At 46.3% G+C, this 12,500-nt stretch overlaps 20 non-coding genes and 33 pseudogenes across 20 annotated transcripts; all 53 read right to left on the bottom strand.

Moving 5' to 3' along the window:
* Positions 1 to 67: 67 nt before the first annotated feature.
* LOC142113578 (5S ribosomal RNA) lies at positions 68 to 186 on the bottom strand (annotated as a pseudogene).
* An 80-nt stretch (positions 187 to 266) lies between these two features.
* Positions 267 to 385, bottom strand: LOC142113614 (5S ribosomal RNA; annotated as a pseudogene).
* Positions 386 to 625: 240 nt separating this feature from the next.
* Positions 626 to 744, bottom strand: LOC142113624 (5S ribosomal RNA; annotated as a pseudogene).
* An 80-nt stretch (positions 745 to 824) lies between these two features.
* On the bottom strand, positions 825 to 943 carry LOC142113613 (5S ribosomal RNA; annotated as a pseudogene).
* Positions 944 to 1,183: 240 nt separating this feature from the next.
* Positions 1,184 to 1,302, bottom strand: LOC142112844 (5S ribosomal RNA; annotated as a pseudogene).
* A 79-nt stretch (positions 1,303 to 1,381) lies between these two features.
* LOC142113512 (5S ribosomal RNA) lies at positions 1,382 to 1,500 on the bottom strand (annotated as a pseudogene).
* An 81-nt stretch (positions 1,501 to 1,581) lies between these two features.
* Positions 1,582 to 1,700, bottom strand: LOC142112953 (5S ribosomal RNA; annotated as a pseudogene).
* Positions 1,701 to 1,778: 78 nt separating this feature from the next.
* On the bottom strand, positions 1,779 to 1,897 carry LOC142112870 (5S ribosomal RNA). Its single transcript, XR_012681300.1, has one exon. It is a non-coding gene; the product is annotated as a 5S ribosomal RNA (ribosomal RNA).
* An 81-nt stretch (positions 1,898 to 1,978) lies between these two features.
* Positions 1,979 to 2,097, bottom strand: LOC142113617 (5S ribosomal RNA; annotated as a pseudogene).
* Positions 2,098 to 2,177: 80 nt separating this feature from the next.
* On the bottom strand, positions 2,178 to 2,296 carry LOC142113481 (5S ribosomal RNA; annotated as a pseudogene).
* Positions 2,297 to 2,378: 82 nt separating this feature from the next.
* On the bottom strand, positions 2,379 to 2,497 carry LOC142113381 (5S ribosomal RNA). Its single transcript, XR_012681494.1, has one exon. It is a non-coding gene; the product is annotated as a 5S ribosomal RNA (ribosomal RNA).
* A 239-nt stretch (positions 2,498 to 2,736) lies between these two features.
* On the bottom strand, positions 2,737 to 2,855 carry LOC142112951 (5S ribosomal RNA; annotated as a pseudogene).
* An 81-nt stretch (positions 2,856 to 2,936) lies between these two features.
* On the bottom strand, positions 2,937 to 3,055 carry LOC142113056 (5S ribosomal RNA; annotated as a pseudogene).
* An 80-nt stretch (positions 3,056 to 3,135) lies between these two features.
* On the bottom strand, positions 3,136 to 3,254 carry LOC142113337 (5S ribosomal RNA). Its single transcript, XR_012681450.1, has one exon. It is a non-coding gene; the product is annotated as a 5S ribosomal RNA (ribosomal RNA).
* An 80-nt stretch (positions 3,255 to 3,334) lies between these two features.
* Positions 3,335 to 3,453, bottom strand: LOC142112904 (5S ribosomal RNA; annotated as a pseudogene).
* A 240-nt stretch (positions 3,454 to 3,693) lies between these two features.
* On the bottom strand, positions 3,694 to 3,812 carry LOC142113012 (5S ribosomal RNA; annotated as a pseudogene).
* Positions 3,813 to 3,890: 78 nt separating this feature from the next.
* LOC142112858 (5S ribosomal RNA) lies at positions 3,891 to 4,009 on the bottom strand. Its single transcript, XR_012681298.1, has one exon. It is a non-coding gene; the product is annotated as a 5S ribosomal RNA (ribosomal RNA).
* Positions 4,010 to 4,090: 81 nt separating this feature from the next.
* Positions 4,091 to 4,209, bottom strand: LOC142113640 (5S ribosomal RNA; annotated as a pseudogene).
* An 80-nt stretch (positions 4,210 to 4,289) lies between these two features.
* Positions 4,290 to 4,408, bottom strand: LOC142112816 (5S ribosomal RNA; annotated as a pseudogene).
* Positions 4,409 to 4,490: 82 nt separating this feature from the next.
* Positions 4,491 to 4,609, bottom strand: LOC142113680 (5S ribosomal RNA; annotated as a pseudogene).
* Positions 4,610 to 4,689: 80 nt separating this feature from the next.
* Positions 4,690 to 4,808, bottom strand: LOC142112950 (5S ribosomal RNA; annotated as a pseudogene).
* An 80-nt stretch (positions 4,809 to 4,888) lies between these two features.
* Positions 4,889 to 5,007, bottom strand: LOC142113297 (5S ribosomal RNA). The gene has a single exon (XR_012681411.1). It is a non-coding gene; the product is annotated as a 5S ribosomal RNA (ribosomal RNA).
* An 81-nt stretch (positions 5,008 to 5,088) lies between these two features.
* LOC142113416 (5S ribosomal RNA) lies at positions 5,089 to 5,207 on the bottom strand. Its single transcript, XR_012681530.1, has one exon. It is a non-coding gene; the product is annotated as a 5S ribosomal RNA (ribosomal RNA).
* Positions 5,208 to 5,287: 80 nt separating this feature from the next.
* LOC142113227 (5S ribosomal RNA) lies at positions 5,288 to 5,406 on the bottom strand. Its single transcript, XR_012681364.1, has one exon. It is a non-coding gene; the product is annotated as a 5S ribosomal RNA (ribosomal RNA).
* Positions 5,407 to 5,486: 80 nt separating this feature from the next.
* Positions 5,487 to 5,605, bottom strand: LOC142113397 (5S ribosomal RNA). The gene has a single exon (XR_012681511.1). It is a non-coding gene; the product is annotated as a 5S ribosomal RNA (ribosomal RNA).
* Positions 5,606 to 5,686: 81 nt separating this feature from the next.
* Positions 5,687 to 5,805, bottom strand: LOC142113527 (5S ribosomal RNA; annotated as a pseudogene).
* An 80-nt stretch (positions 5,806 to 5,885) lies between these two features.
* Positions 5,886 to 6,004, bottom strand: LOC142113710 (5S ribosomal RNA; annotated as a pseudogene).
* A 272-nt stretch (positions 6,005 to 6,276) lies between these two features.
* Positions 6,277 to 6,395, bottom strand: LOC142112946 (5S ribosomal RNA; annotated as a pseudogene).
* Positions 6,396 to 6,475: 80 nt separating this feature from the next.
* Positions 6,476 to 6,594, bottom strand: LOC142113450 (5S ribosomal RNA). The gene has a single exon (XR_012681563.1). It is a non-coding gene; the product is annotated as a 5S ribosomal RNA (ribosomal RNA).
* An 82-nt stretch (positions 6,595 to 6,676) lies between these two features.
* LOC142113151 (5S ribosomal RNA) lies at positions 6,677 to 6,785 on the bottom strand (annotated as a pseudogene).
* A 271-nt stretch (positions 6,786 to 7,056) lies between these two features.
* LOC142113280 (5S ribosomal RNA) lies at positions 7,057 to 7,175 on the bottom strand. Its single transcript, XR_012681393.1, has one exon. It is a non-coding gene; the product is annotated as a 5S ribosomal RNA (ribosomal RNA).
* Positions 7,176 to 7,256: 81 nt separating this feature from the next.
* Positions 7,257 to 7,375, bottom strand: LOC142113496 (5S ribosomal RNA; annotated as a pseudogene).
* Positions 7,376 to 7,456: 81 nt separating this feature from the next.
* Positions 7,457 to 7,575, bottom strand: LOC142113418 (5S ribosomal RNA). Its single transcript, XR_012681532.1, has one exon. It is a non-coding gene; the product is annotated as a 5S ribosomal RNA (ribosomal RNA).
* Positions 7,576 to 7,655: 80 nt separating this feature from the next.
* Positions 7,656 to 7,774, bottom strand: LOC142113342 (5S ribosomal RNA). Its single transcript, XR_012681456.1, has one exon. It is a non-coding gene; the product is annotated as a 5S ribosomal RNA (ribosomal RNA).
* An 82-nt stretch (positions 7,775 to 7,856) lies between these two features.
* On the bottom strand, positions 7,857 to 7,975 carry LOC142113070 (5S ribosomal RNA; annotated as a pseudogene).
* Positions 7,976 to 8,055: 80 nt separating this feature from the next.
* LOC142113389 (5S ribosomal RNA) lies at positions 8,056 to 8,174 on the bottom strand. Its single transcript, XR_012681502.1, has one exon. It is a non-coding gene; the product is annotated as a 5S ribosomal RNA (ribosomal RNA).
* An 80-nt stretch (positions 8,175 to 8,254) lies between these two features.
* LOC142113653 (5S ribosomal RNA) lies at positions 8,255 to 8,373 on the bottom strand (annotated as a pseudogene).
* Positions 8,374 to 8,452: 79 nt separating this feature from the next.
* Positions 8,453 to 8,571, bottom strand: LOC142113502 (5S ribosomal RNA; annotated as a pseudogene).
* A 271-nt stretch (positions 8,572 to 8,842) lies between these two features.
* LOC142112995 (5S ribosomal RNA) lies at positions 8,843 to 8,961 on the bottom strand (annotated as a pseudogene).
* Positions 8,962 to 9,041: 80 nt separating this feature from the next.
* Positions 9,042 to 9,160, bottom strand: LOC142113434 (5S ribosomal RNA). The gene has a single exon (XR_012681546.1). It is a non-coding gene; the product is annotated as a 5S ribosomal RNA (ribosomal RNA).
* An 81-nt stretch (positions 9,161 to 9,241) lies between these two features.
* LOC142113206 (5S ribosomal RNA) lies at positions 9,242 to 9,350 on the bottom strand (annotated as a pseudogene).
* Positions 9,351 to 9,431: 81 nt separating this feature from the next.
* LOC142113368 (5S ribosomal RNA) lies at positions 9,432 to 9,550 on the bottom strand. Its single transcript, XR_012681481.1, has one exon. It is a non-coding gene; the product is annotated as a 5S ribosomal RNA (ribosomal RNA).
* Positions 9,551 to 9,630: 80 nt separating this feature from the next.
* LOC142113441 (5S ribosomal RNA) lies at positions 9,631 to 9,749 on the bottom strand. Its single transcript, XR_012681554.1, has one exon. It is a non-coding gene; the product is annotated as a 5S ribosomal RNA (ribosomal RNA).
* A 459-nt stretch (positions 9,750 to 10,208) lies between these two features.
* Positions 10,209 to 10,327, bottom strand: LOC142113429 (5S ribosomal RNA). Its single transcript, XR_012681542.1, has one exon. It is a non-coding gene; the product is annotated as a 5S ribosomal RNA (ribosomal RNA).
* Positions 10,328 to 10,407: 80 nt separating this feature from the next.
* Positions 10,408 to 10,526, bottom strand: LOC142113340 (5S ribosomal RNA). Its single transcript, XR_012681454.1, has one exon. It is a non-coding gene; the product is annotated as a 5S ribosomal RNA (ribosomal RNA).
* Positions 10,527 to 10,608: 82 nt separating this feature from the next.
* LOC142112948 (5S ribosomal RNA) lies at positions 10,609 to 10,727 on the bottom strand (annotated as a pseudogene).
* Positions 10,728 to 10,808: 81 nt separating this feature from the next.
* LOC142113360 (5S ribosomal RNA) lies at positions 10,809 to 10,927 on the bottom strand. The gene has a single exon (XR_012681474.1). It is a non-coding gene; the product is annotated as a 5S ribosomal RNA (ribosomal RNA).
* Positions 10,928 to 11,009: 82 nt separating this feature from the next.
* LOC142112846 (5S ribosomal RNA) lies at positions 11,010 to 11,128 on the bottom strand. Its single transcript, XR_012681296.1, has one exon. It is a non-coding gene; the product is annotated as a 5S ribosomal RNA (ribosomal RNA).
* A 241-nt stretch (positions 11,129 to 11,369) lies between these two features.
* Positions 11,370 to 11,488, bottom strand: LOC142113761 (5S ribosomal RNA; annotated as a pseudogene).
* Positions 11,489 to 11,728: 240 nt separating this feature from the next.
* LOC142113726 (5S ribosomal RNA) lies at positions 11,729 to 11,847 on the bottom strand (annotated as a pseudogene).
* An 82-nt stretch (positions 11,848 to 11,929) lies between these two features.
* LOC142113053 (5S ribosomal RNA) lies at positions 11,930 to 12,048 on the bottom strand (annotated as a pseudogene).
* An 81-nt stretch (positions 12,049 to 12,129) lies between these two features.
* Positions 12,130 to 12,248, bottom strand: LOC142113678 (5S ribosomal RNA; annotated as a pseudogene).
* An 81-nt stretch (positions 12,249 to 12,329) lies between these two features.
* LOC142113712 (5S ribosomal RNA) lies at positions 12,330 to 12,448 on the bottom strand (annotated as a pseudogene).
* Between the last annotated feature and the right edge of the window lie 52 nt (positions 12,449 to 12,500).

Raw genomic sequence — 12,500 nt, 5'->3', positions numbered from 1 at the left:
GACCTACATCTCTTATACATCTAGAAAACAGCATTGAAGGAAGCCGGAACAAGAGAGAAGAAAAAAAGGCCTACAGCACCTGGTATTCCCAGGTGGTCTCCCATCCAAGTACTAACCAGGCCCGGCTCTGCTTAGTTTCCAAGATCAGACGAGATTTGGCTTGTTCAGGGTGGTGTGGCTGTAGGTATTGTTTTCCTATTGACCTACATCTCTTATACATCTCAAAACCAGCATTGAAGGAGGCCGGAACAAGAGAGAAAAAAAAAAGCCTACAGCATCTGGTATTTCCAGGTGGTCTCCCATCCAAGTACTAACCAGGCCCGGCCCTGCTTAGCTTCCAAGATCAGACGAGATTGGGCTTGTCCAGGGTGGTGTGGCTGTAGGTATTGGTTTCCTAATGACCTACATCACTTATACATTTTAAAACCAGCATTGAAGGAAGCCAGAACAAGAGAGAAAAAAAAAAGTACTAACCAGACCCGGACCTGCTTAGCTTCCAAGATCAGACAAGATTGGGCTTGTTCAGGGTGGTGTGGCTGTAGGTATTGTTTTCCTATTGACCTACATCTCTTATACATCTAGAAAACAGCATTGAAGGAAGCCGGAACAAGAGAGAAGAAAAAAAGGCCTACAGCACCTGGTATTCCCAGGTGGTCTCCCATCCAAGTACTAACCAGGCCCGGCTCTGCTTAGCTTCCAAGATCAGACGAGATTTGGCTTGTTCAGGGTGGTGTGGCTGTAGATATTGTTTTCCTATTGACCTACATCTCTTATACATCTCAAAACCAGCATTGAAGGAGGCCGGAACAAGAGAGAAAAAAAAAAGCCTACAGCATCTGGTATTTCCAGGTGGTCTCCCATCCAAGTACTAACCAGGCCCGGCCCTGCTTAGCTTCCAAGATCAGACGAGATTGGGCTTGTCCAGGGTGGTGTGGCTGTAGGTGTTGGTTTCCTAATGACCTACATCACTTATACATTTTAAAACCAGCATTGAAGGAAGCCAGAACAAGAGAGAAAAAAAAAAGTACTAACCAGACCCGGACCTGCTTAGCTTTCAAGATCAGATGAGGTTGGGCTTGTTCAGGGTGGTGCAGCTGTAGGTATTGTTTTCCTATTGACCTACATCTCTTATACATCTCAAAACCAGCATTGAAGTAAGCCGGAACAAGAGAGAAAAAAAAAAGGCCTACAGCACCTGGTATTCCCAGGTGGTCTCCCATCAAAGTACTAACCAGGTCCGGCCCTGCTTAGCTTCCAAGATCAAACGAGATTGGGATTGTTCAGAGATGTGTAGCTGTAGGTATTGGTTTTGTATTGACCTACATCTCTTATAATCTCAAAACCAGCATTGAAGGAAGCCGGAACAAGAGAGAAAAAAAAAGGCCTACAGCACCTGGTATTCCCAGGTGGTCTCCCATCCAAATACTAACCAGGCCCAGCCCTGTTTAGCTTCGAAGATCAGATGAGATTGGGCTTGTTCAGGGTGGTGTGGCTGTAGGTATTGTTTTTATATTGACCTACATCTCTTATACATCTAGAAACCAGCATTGAAGGAAGCCGGAAAAAGAGAGAAGATAAAAAGGCCTACAGCACCTGGTATTCCCAGGTGGTCTCCCATCCAAATACTAACCAGGCCCGGCTCTGCTTAGCTTCCAAGATCAAACAAGATTGGGCTTGTTCAGAGATGTGTAGCTGTAGGTATTGGTTTTGTATTGACCTACATCTCTTATAATCTCAAAACCAGCATTGAAGGAAGCCGGAACAAGAGAGAAAAAAAAAGCCTACAGCACCTGGTATTCCCAGGTGGTCTCCCATCCAAGTACTAACCAGGCCTGGCCCTGCTTAGCTTCCAAGATCAGATGAGATTGGGCTTGTTCAGGGTGGTGTGGCTGTAGGCATTTTTTTCCTATTGACCTACATCTCTTATACATCTAGAAACCAGCATTGAAGGAATCCGGAACAAGAGAGAAGAAAAAAAGGCCTACAGCACCTGATATTCCCAGGTGGTCTCCCATCCAAGTACTAACCAGGCCCAGCTCTGCATAGCTTCCAAGATCAGACGAGATTGGGCTTGTTCAGGGTGGTGTGGCTGTAGGTATTGTTTTCCTATTGACCTACATCTCTTATACATCTGAAAACCAGCATTGAAGGAGGCCGGAACAAGAGAGAAAAAAAAAAGCCTACAGCACCTGGTATTTCCAGGTGGTCTCCCATCCAAGTACTAACCAGGCCCAGCCCTGCTTAGCTTCCAAGATCAGACAAGATTGGGCTTGTTCAGGGTGGTGTGGCTGTAGGTATTGTTTTCCTATTGACCTACATCTCTTATACATCTAAAAACAAGCATTGAAGGAAGCCGGAACAAGAGAGAAAAAAAAAAAGGCCTACAGCACCTGGTATTCCCAGGGGGTCTCCCATCCAAGCACTAACCAGGCCCGGCCCTGCTTAGCTTCCAAGATCAGACGAGATTGGGCTTGTCCAGGGTGGTGTGGCTGTAGGTATTGGTTTCCTAATGACCTACATCACTTATACATTTTAAAACCAGCATTGAAGGAAGCCAGAACAAGAGAGAAAAAAAAAAGTACTAACCAGGCCCAGACCTGCTTAGCTTTCAAGGTCAGACGAGATTGGGCTTGTTCAGGGTGGTGTGGCTGTAGGTATTGGTTTCCTATTGACCTACATCTCTTATACATATCAAAACCAGCATTGAAGGAGGCCGGATCAAGAGAGAAAAAAAAAAGCCTACAGCACCTGGTATTTCCAGGTGGTCTCCCATCCAAGTACTAACCAGGCCCAGCCCTGCTTAGCTTCCAAGATCAGACGAGATTGGGCTTGTTTAGAGATGTGTAGCTGTAGGTTTTGGTTTCCTATTGACCTACATCTCTTATACATCTAGAAACCAGCATTGAAGGAAGCCGGAACAAGAGAGAAGAAAAAAAGGCCTACAGCAAGTGGTATTCCCAGGTGGTCTCCCATCCAAGTACTAACCAGGCCCGGCTCTGCTTAGCTTCCAAGATTAGACGAGATTGGGCTTGTTCAGGGTGGTGTGGCTGTAGGTATTGGTTTCCTATTGACCTACATCTCTTATACATCTCAAAACCAGCATTGAAGGAGGCCGGAACAAGAGAGAAAAAAAAAAGCCTACAGCACCTGGTATTCCCAGGTGGTCTCCCATCCAAGTACTAACCAGGCCCGGCTCTGCTTAGCTTCCAAGATCAGACGAGATTGGGCTTGTTCAGGGTGGTGTGGCTGTAGGTATTGGTTTCCTATTGACCTACATCTCTTATACATCTCAAAACCAGCATTGAAGGAGGCCGAAACAAGAGAGAAAAAAAAAAGCCTACAGGACCTGATATTCCCAGGGGGTCTCCCATCCAAGCACTAACCAGGCCCGGCCCTGCTTAGCTTCCAAGATCAGACAAGATTGGGCTTGTCCAGGGTGGTGTGGCTGTAGGTATTGGTTTCCTAATGACCTACATCACTTATACATTTTAAAACCAGCATTGAAGGAAGCCAGAACAAGAGAGAAAAAAAAAAGTACTAACCAGGCCCAGACCTGCTTAGCTTTCAAGATCAGACGAGATTGGGCTTGTTCAGGGTGGTGTGGTTGTAGGTATTGGTTTCCTATTGACCTACATCTCTTATACATCTCAAAACCAGCATTGAAGGAAGCCGGAACAAGAGAGAAAAAAAAAAGGCCTACAGCACCTGGTATTCCCAGGTGGTCTCCCATCAAAGTACTAACCAGGTCCGGCCCTGCTTAGCTTCCAAGATCAAACGAGATTGGGATTGTTCAGAGATGTGTAGCAGTAAGTATTGGTTTTGTATTGACCTACATCTCTTATAATCTCAAAACCAGCATTGAAGGAAGCCGGAACAAGAGAGAAAAAAAAAGCCTACAGCACCTGGTATTCCCAGGTGGTCTCCCATCCAAGTACTAACCAGGCCTGGCCCTGCTTAGCTTCCAAGATCAGATGAGATTGGGCTTGTTCAGGGTGGTGTGGCTGTAGGCATTTTTTTCCTATTGACCTACATCTCTTATACATCTAGAAACCAGCATTGAAGGAAGCCGGAACAAGAGAGAAGAAAAAAAGGCCTACAGCACCTGATATTCCCAGGTGGTCTCCCATCCAAGTACTAACCAGGCCTGGCTCTGCTTAGCTTCCAAGATCAGACGAGATTGGGCTTGTTCAGGGTGGTGTGGCTGTAGGTATTGGTTTCCTATTGACCTACATCTCTTATACATCTGAAAACCAGCATTGAAGGAGGCCGGAACAAGAGAGAAAAAAAAAAGCCTACAACACCTGGTATTTCCAGGTGGTCTCCCATCCAAGTACTAACCAGGCCCAGCCCTGCTTAGCTTCCAAGATCAGACAAGATTGGGCTTGTTCACGGTGGTGTGGCTGTAGGTATTGTTTTCCTATTGACCTACATCTCTTATACATCTAAAAACAAGCATTGAAGGAAGCCGGAACAAGAGAGAAAAAAAAAAAGGCCTACAGCACCTGGTATTCCCAGGGGGTCTCCCATCCAAGCACTAACCAGGCCGGGCCCTGCTTAGCTTCCAAGATCAGACGAGATTGGGCTTGTTCAGGGTGGTGTGGCTGTAGGTATTGGTTTCCTATTGACCTACATCTCTTATACATATCAAAACCAGCATTGAAGGAGGCCGGAACAAGAGAGAAAAAAAAAAGCCTACAGCACCTGGTATTTCCAGGTGGTCTCCCATCCAAGTACTAACCAGGCCCAGCCCTGCTTAGCTTCCAAGATCAGACGAGATTGGGCTTGTTTAGAGATGTGTAGCTGTAGGTTTTGGTTTGCTATTGACCTACATCTCTTATTATCTCAAAACCAGCATTGAAGGAAGCCGGAACAAGAGAGAAAAAAAAAAGGCCTACAGCACCTGGTATTCCCAGGTGGTCTCCCATCTAAGTACTAACCAGGCCCGTCCCTGCTTAGCTTCCAAGATCAGACAAGATTGGGCATGTTCAGGGTGGTGTGGCTGTAGGTATTGTTTTCCTATTGACCTACATCTCTTATACATCTAGAAACCAGCATTGAAGGAAGCCGGAACAAGAGAGAAGAAAAAAAGGCCTACAGCACCTGGTATTCCCAGGTGGTCTCCCATCCAAGTACTAACCAGGCCCGGCTCTGCTTAGCTTCCAAGATCATACGAGATTGGGCTTGTTCAGGGTGGTGTGGCTGTAGGTATTGGTTTCCTATTGACCTACATCTCTTATACATCTCAAAACCAGCATTGAAGGAGGCCGGAACAAGAGAGAAAAAAAAAAGCCTACAGCACCTGGTATTCCCAGGTGGTCTCCCATCCAAGTACTAACCAGGCCCGGCTCTGCTTAGCTTCCAAGATCAGATGAGATTGGGCTTGTTCAGGGTGGTGTGGCTGTAGGTATTGGTTTCCTATTGACCTACATCTCTTATACATCTCAAAACCAGCATTGAAGGAGGCCGAAACAAGAGAGAAAAAAAAAAGCCTACAGCACCTGGTATTTCCAGGTGGTCTCCCATCCAAGTACTAACCAGGCCCAGCCCTGCTTAGCTTCCAAGATCATACGAGATTGGGCTTGTTCAGGGTGGTGTGGCTGTAGGTATTGTTTTCCTATTGACCTACATCTCTTATACATCTAAAAACAAGCATTGAAGGAAGCCGGAACAAGAGAGAAAAAAAAAAGGCCTACAGCACCTGGTATTCCCAGGGGGTCTCCCATCCAAGCACTAACCAGGCCTGGCCCTGCTTAGCTTCCAAGATCAGATGAGATTGGGCTTGTCCAGGGTGGTGTGGCTGTAGGTATTGGTTTCCTAATGACCTACATCACTTATACATTTTAAAACCAGCATTGAAGGAAGCCAGAACAAGAGAGAAAAAAAAAAGCCTACAGCACCTGGTATTTCCAGGTGGTCTTCCATCCAAGTACTAACCAGGCCCAGCGCTGCTTAGCTTCCAAGATCAAACGAGATTGGGCTTGTTCAGGGTGGTGTGGCTGTAGGTTACGGTTTCCTATTGACCTACATCTCTTATACATCTCAAAACCAGCATTGAAGGAAGTCGGAACAAGAGAGAAAAAAAAAGGGCCTACAGCACCTGGTATTCCCAGGTGGTCTCGCATCCAAGTACTAACCAACTCCGACTCTGCTTAGCTTCCAAGATCAGGCTTGTTCAGGGTGGTGTGTCTGTATGTCTTGGTTTCCTATTGACCTACATCTCTTATACATCTAAAAACCAGCATTGAAGGAAGCCGGAACAAGAGAGAAAAAAAAAAAAGCCTACCGCACCTGGTATTCCCAGGTGGTCTCCCATCCAAGTACTAACCAGGCCTGGCCCTGCTTAGCTTCCAAGATCAGATGAGATTGGGCTTGTTTAGAGATGTGTAGCTGTAGGTTTTGGTTTCCTATTGACCTACATCTCTTATTATCTCAAAACCAGCATTGAAGGAAGCCGGAACAAGAGAGAAAAAAAAAAGGCCTACAGCACCTGATATTCCCAGGTGGTCTCCCATCCAAGTACTAACCAGGCCTGTCCCTGCTTAGCTTCCAAGATCAGACGAGATTGGGCTTGTTCAGGGTGGTGTGGCTGTAGGTAATCTTTTCCTATTGACCTACATCTCTTATACATCTAGAAACCAGCATTGAAGGAAGCCGGAGAGAAGAGAGAAGAAAAAAATGACTACAGCACCTGGTATTCCCAGGTGGTCTCCCATCCAAGTACTAACCAGGCCCGTCCCTGCTTAGCTTCCAAGATCAGGCTTGTTCAGGGTGGTGTGGCTGTAGGTATTGGTTTCCTATTGACCTACATCTCTTATACATCTCAAAACCAGCATTGAGGGAAGTCGGAACAAGAGAGAAAAAAAAAAGGGCCTACAGCACCTGGTATCCCCAGGTGGTCTCGCATCCAAGTACTAACCAGGCCCGGCTCTGCTTAGCTTCCAAGATCAGGCTTGTTCAGGGTGGTGTGGCTGTAGGTATTGGTTTCCTATTGACCTACATCTCTTATAATCTAAAAACCAGCAATGAAGGAAGCCGGAACAAGAGAGAAAAAAAAAAGGCCTACAGCACCTGGTATTCCCAGGTGGTCTCCCATCCAAGTACTAACCAGGCCCATCCCTGCTTAGCTTCCAAGATCAGATGAGATTGGGCTCGTTCAGGGTGGTGTGGCTGTAGATATTGTTTTCCTATTGACCTACATCTCTTATACATCTAGAAAACAGCATTGAAGGAAGCCGGAACAAGAGAGAAGAAAAAAAGGCCTACAGCACCTGGTATTCCCAGGTGGTATCCCATCCAAGTACTAACCAGGCCCGTCGCTGCTTAGCTTCCAAGATCAGACGAGATTGGGCTTGTTCAGGGTGGTGTGGCTGTAGGTATTGTTTTCCTATTGACCTACATCTCTTATACATCTAGAAAACAGCATTGAAGGAAGCCGGAACAAGAGAGAAGAAAAAAAGACCTACAGCACCTGGTATTCCCAGGTGGTCTCCCATCCAAGTACTAACCAGGCCCGGCTCTGCTTAGCTTCCAAGATCTGACGAGAATGGGCTTGTTCAGGGTGGTGTGGCTGTAGGTATTGGTTTTCTATTGACCTACATCTCTTATACATCTCAAAACCAGCATTGAAGGAGGCCGGAACAAGAGAGAAAAAAAAAAGCCTACAGCACCTGGTATTTCCAGGTGGTCTCCCATCCAAGTACTAACCAGGCCCAGCCCTGCTTATCTTCCAAGATCAGACGAGATTGGGCTTGTTCAGGGTGGTGTGGCTGTAGGTATTGTTTTCCTATTGACCTACATCTCTTATACATCTAAAAACCAGCATTGAAGGAAGCCGGAACAAGAGAGAAAAAAAAAAAAGCCTACAGCACCTGGTATTCCCAGGTGGTCTCCCATCCAAGTACTAACCAGGCCTGGCCCTGCTTAGCTTCCAAGATCAGAGGAGATTGGGCTTGTTTAGAGATGTGTAGATGTAGGTTTTGGTTTCCTATTGACCTACATCTCTTATTATCTCAAAACCAGCATTGAAGGAAGCCGGAACAAGAGAGAAAAAAAAAAGGCCTACAGCACCTGGTATTCCCAGGTGGTCTCCCATCCAAGTACTAACCAGGCCTGTCCCTGCTTAGCTTCCAAGATCAGACGAGATTGGGCTTGTTCAGGGTGGTGTGGCTGTAGGTAACGTTTTCCTATTGACCTACATCTCTTATACATCTCAAAACCAGCATTGAAGGAGGCCGGAACAAGAGAGAAAAAAAAAAGCCTACAGCACCTGGTATTTCCAGGTGGTCTCCCATCCAAGTACTAACCAGGCCTGGCCCTGCTTAGCTTCCAAGATCAGATGAGATTAGGCTTGTTCAGGGTGGTGTGGCTGTAGGTATTGGTTTTGTATTGACCTACATCTCTTATACATATCAAAACCAGCATTGAAGGAGGCCGGAACAAGAGAGAAAAAAAAAGCCTACAGCACCTGGTATTTCCAGGTGGTCTTCCATCCAAGTACTAACCAGGCCCAGCCCTGCTTAGCTTCCAAGATCAGATGAGATTGGGCTTGTTCAGGGTGGAGTGGCTGTAGGTTATGGTTTCCTGTTGACCTACATCTCTTATACATCTCAAAACCAGCATTGAAGGAAGTCGGAACAAGAGAGAAAAAAAAAGGGCCTACAGCACCTGGTATTCCCAGGTGGTCTCGCATCCAAGTACTAACCAACCCCGGCTCTGCTTAGCTTCCAAGATCAGGCTTGTTCAGGGTGGTGTGTCTGTATGTATTGGTTTCCTATTGACCCACATCTCTTATACATCTAAAAACCAGCATTGAAGGAAGCCGGAACAAGAGAGAAAAAAAAAAAGCCTACAGCACCTGGTATTCCCAGGTGGTCTCCCATCCAAGTACTAACCAGGCCTGGCCCTGCTTAGCTTCCAAGATCAGACGAGATTGGGCTTGTTTAGAGATGTGTAGATGTAGGTTTTGGTTTCCTATTGACCTACATCTCTTATTATCTCAAAACCAGCATTGAAGGAAGCCGGAACAAGAGAGAAAAAAAAAAGGCCTACAGCACCTGGTATTCCCAGGTGGTCTCCCATCCAAGTACTAACCAGGCACGTCCCTGCTTAGCTTCCAAGATCAGACGAGATTGGGCTTGTTCAGGGTGGTGTGGCTGTAGGTAACGTTTTCCTATTGACCTACATTTCTTATACATCTAGAAACCAGCATTGAAGGAAGCCGGAAGAAGAGAGAAGAAAAAAATGCCTACAGCACCTGGTATTCTCAGGTGGTCTCCCATCCAAGTACTAACCAGGCCCGTCCCTGCTTAGCTTCCAAGATCATGCTTGTTCAGGGTGGTGTGGCTGTAGGTATTGTTTTCCTATTGACCTACATCTCTTATACATCTAGAAACCAGCATTGAAGGAAGCCGGAACAAGAGAGAAGAAAAAATGGCCTACAGCACCTGGTATTCCCAGGTGGTCTCCCATCCAAGTACTAACCAGGCCCGGCTCTGCTTAGCTTCCAAGATCAGACGAGATTGGGCTTGTTCAGGGAGGTGTGGCTGTAGGTATTGGTTTCCTATTGACCTACATCTCTTATACATCTCAAAACCAGCATTGAAGGAGGCCGGAACAAGAGAGAAAAAAAAAAGCCTACAGCACCTGGTATATCCAGGTGGTCTCCCATCCAAGTACTACCCAGGCCCAGCCCTGCTTAGCTTCCAAGATCAGACGAGATTGGGCTTGTTCAGGGTGGTGTGGCTGTAGGTATTGGTTTCCTATTGACCTACATCTCTTATACATCTCAAAACCAGCATTGAGGGAAGTCGGAACAAGAGAGAAAAAAAAAAGGGCCTACAGCACCTGGTATCCCCAGGTGGTCTCGCATCCAAGTACTAACCAGGCCCGGCTCTGCTTAGCTTCCAAGATCAGGCTTGTTCAGGGTGGTGTGGCTGTAGGTATTGGTTTCCTATTGACCTACATCTCTTATAATCTAAAAACCAGCAATGAAGGAAGCCGGAACAAGAGAGAAAAAAAAAAAGGCCTACAGCACCTGGTATCCCATCCAAGTACTAACCAGGCCCGTCGCTGCTTAGCTTCCAAGATCAGACGAGATTGGGCTTGTTCAGGGTGGTGTGGCTGTAGGTATTGTTTTCCTATTGACCTACATCTCTTATACATCTAGAAAACAGCATTGAAGGAAGCCGGAACAAGAGAGAAGAAAAAAAGACCTACAGCACCTGGTATTCCCAGGTGGTCTCCCATCCAAGTACTAACCAGGCCCGGCTCTGCTTAGCTTCCAAGATCAGACGAGAATGGGCTTGTTCAGGGTGGTGTGGCTGTAGGTATTGGTTTCCTATTGACCTACATCTCTTATACATCTCAAAACCAGCATTGAAGGAGGCCAGAACAAGAGAGAAAAAAAAAAGCCTACAGCACCTGGTATTTCCAGGTGGTCTCCCATCCAAGTACTAACCAGGCCCAGCCCTGCTTATCTTCCAAGATCAGACGAGATTGGGCTTGTTCAGGGTGGTGTGGCTGTAGGTATTGTTTTCCTATTGACCTACATCTCTTATACATCTCAAAACCAGCATTGAAGGAAGTCGGAACAAGAGAGAAAAAAAAAAGGGCCTACAGCACCTGGTATTCCCAGGTGGTCTTGCATCCAAGTACTAACCAGGCCCGGCTCTGCTTAGCTTCCAAGATCAGACAAGATTGGGCTTGTTCAGGGTGGTGTGGCTGTAGGTATTGGTTTCCTATTGACCTACATCTCTTATACATCTAAAAACCAGCATTGAAGGAAGCCGGAACAAGAGAGAAAAAAAAAAGGCCTACAGCACCTGGTATTCCCAGGTGGTCTCCCACCCAATTACTAACCAGGCCCAGCCCTGCTTAGCTTCCAAGATCAGACGAGATTGGGCTTGTTCAGGGTGGTGTGGCTGTAGGTATTGATTTCTTATTGACCTACATCTTTTATACATCTAAAAACAAGCATTGAAGGAAGCCGGAACAAGAGAGAAAAAAAAAAAGGCCTACAGCACCTGGTATTCCCAGGTGGTCTCCCATCCAAGTACTAACCAGGCCCAGCCCTGCTTAGCTTTCAAGATCAGATGAGATTGGGCTTGTCCAGGGTGGTGTGGCTGTAGGTATTGGTTTCCTAATGACCTACATCACTTATACATTTTAAAACCAGCATTGAAGGAAGCCAGAAGAAGAGAGAAAAAAAAAAGTACTAACCAGGCCTGGACCTGCTTAGCTTTCAAGATCAGACGAGATTGGGCTTGTTCAGGGTGGTGTGGCTGTAGGTATTGTTTTCTTATTAACCTACATCTCTTATACATCTAAAAACAAGCATTGAAGGAAGCCGGAACAAGAGAGAAAAAAAAAAAGGCCTACAGCACCTGGTATTCCCAGGTGGTCTCTGAGCCAAGTACTAACCAGGCCCGGCCCTGCTTAGCTTCCAAGATCAGACGAGATTGGGCTTGTCCAGGGTGGTGTGGCTGTAGGTATTGGTTTCCTAATGACCTACATTACTTATACATTTTAAAACCAGCATTGAAGGAAGCCAGAACAAGAGAGAAAAAAAAAAAGTACTAACCAGGCCTGGACCTGCTTAGCTTTCAAGATCAGACAAGATTGGGCTTGTTCAGGGTGGTGTGGCTGTAGGTATTGGTTTCCTAATGACCTACATCTCTTATACATCTCAAAACCAGCATTGAAGGAGGCCGGAACAAGAGAGAAAAAAAAAAGCCTACAGCCCCTGGTATTTCCAGGAGGTCTCCCATCCAAGTACTAACCAGGCCCAGCCCTGCTTAGCTTCCAAGATCAGACAAGATTGGGCTTGTTCAGGGTGGCGTGGCTGTAGGTATTGGTTTCCTATTGACCTACATCTCTTATACATCTCAAAACCAGCATTGAAGGAAGTCGGAACAAGAGAGAAAAAAAAAAGGGCCTACAGCACCTGGTATTCCCAGGTGGTCTCGCATCCAAGCACTAACCAGCCCCGGCTCTGCTTAGCTTCCAAGATCAGATGAGATTGGGCTTGTTCAGGGTGGTGTGGCTGTAGGTATTGGTTTCCTATTGACCTACATCACTTATACATCTAAAAACCAGCATTGAAGGAAGCCGGAACAAGAGAGAAAAAAAAAAGGCCTACAGCACCTGGTATTCCCAGGTGGTCTCCCATCCAAGTACTAACCAGGCCCGTCCCTACTTAGCTTCCAAGATCAGACGAGTTTGGGCTTGTTCAGGGTGGTGCAGCTGTAGGTATTGTTTTCCTATTGACCTACATCTCTTATACATCTAAAAACCAGCATTGAAGGAAGCCGGAACAAGAGAGAAGAAAAAAATGCCTACAGCACCTGGTATTCCCAGGTGGTCTCCCATTTAAGTACTAACCAGGCCCGGCTCTTCTTAGCTTCCAAGATCAGACGAGATTGGGCTTGTCCAGGGTGGTGTGGCTGTAGGTATTGGTTTCCTAATGACCTACATCACTTATACATTTTAAAACCAGCATTGAA

Source organism: Mixophyes fleayi, unplaced genomic scaffold (assembly GCF_038048845.1).
Source record: "Mixophyes fleayi isolate aMixFle1 unplaced genomic scaffold, aMixFle1.hap1 Scaffold_114, whole genome shotgun sequence".
Lineage (NCBI taxonomy): Eukaryota > Metazoa > Chordata > Amphibia > Anura > Limnodynastidae > Mixophyes > Mixophyes fleayi.
This window is presented reverse-complemented; position numbering and strand designations above follow the sequence as displayed.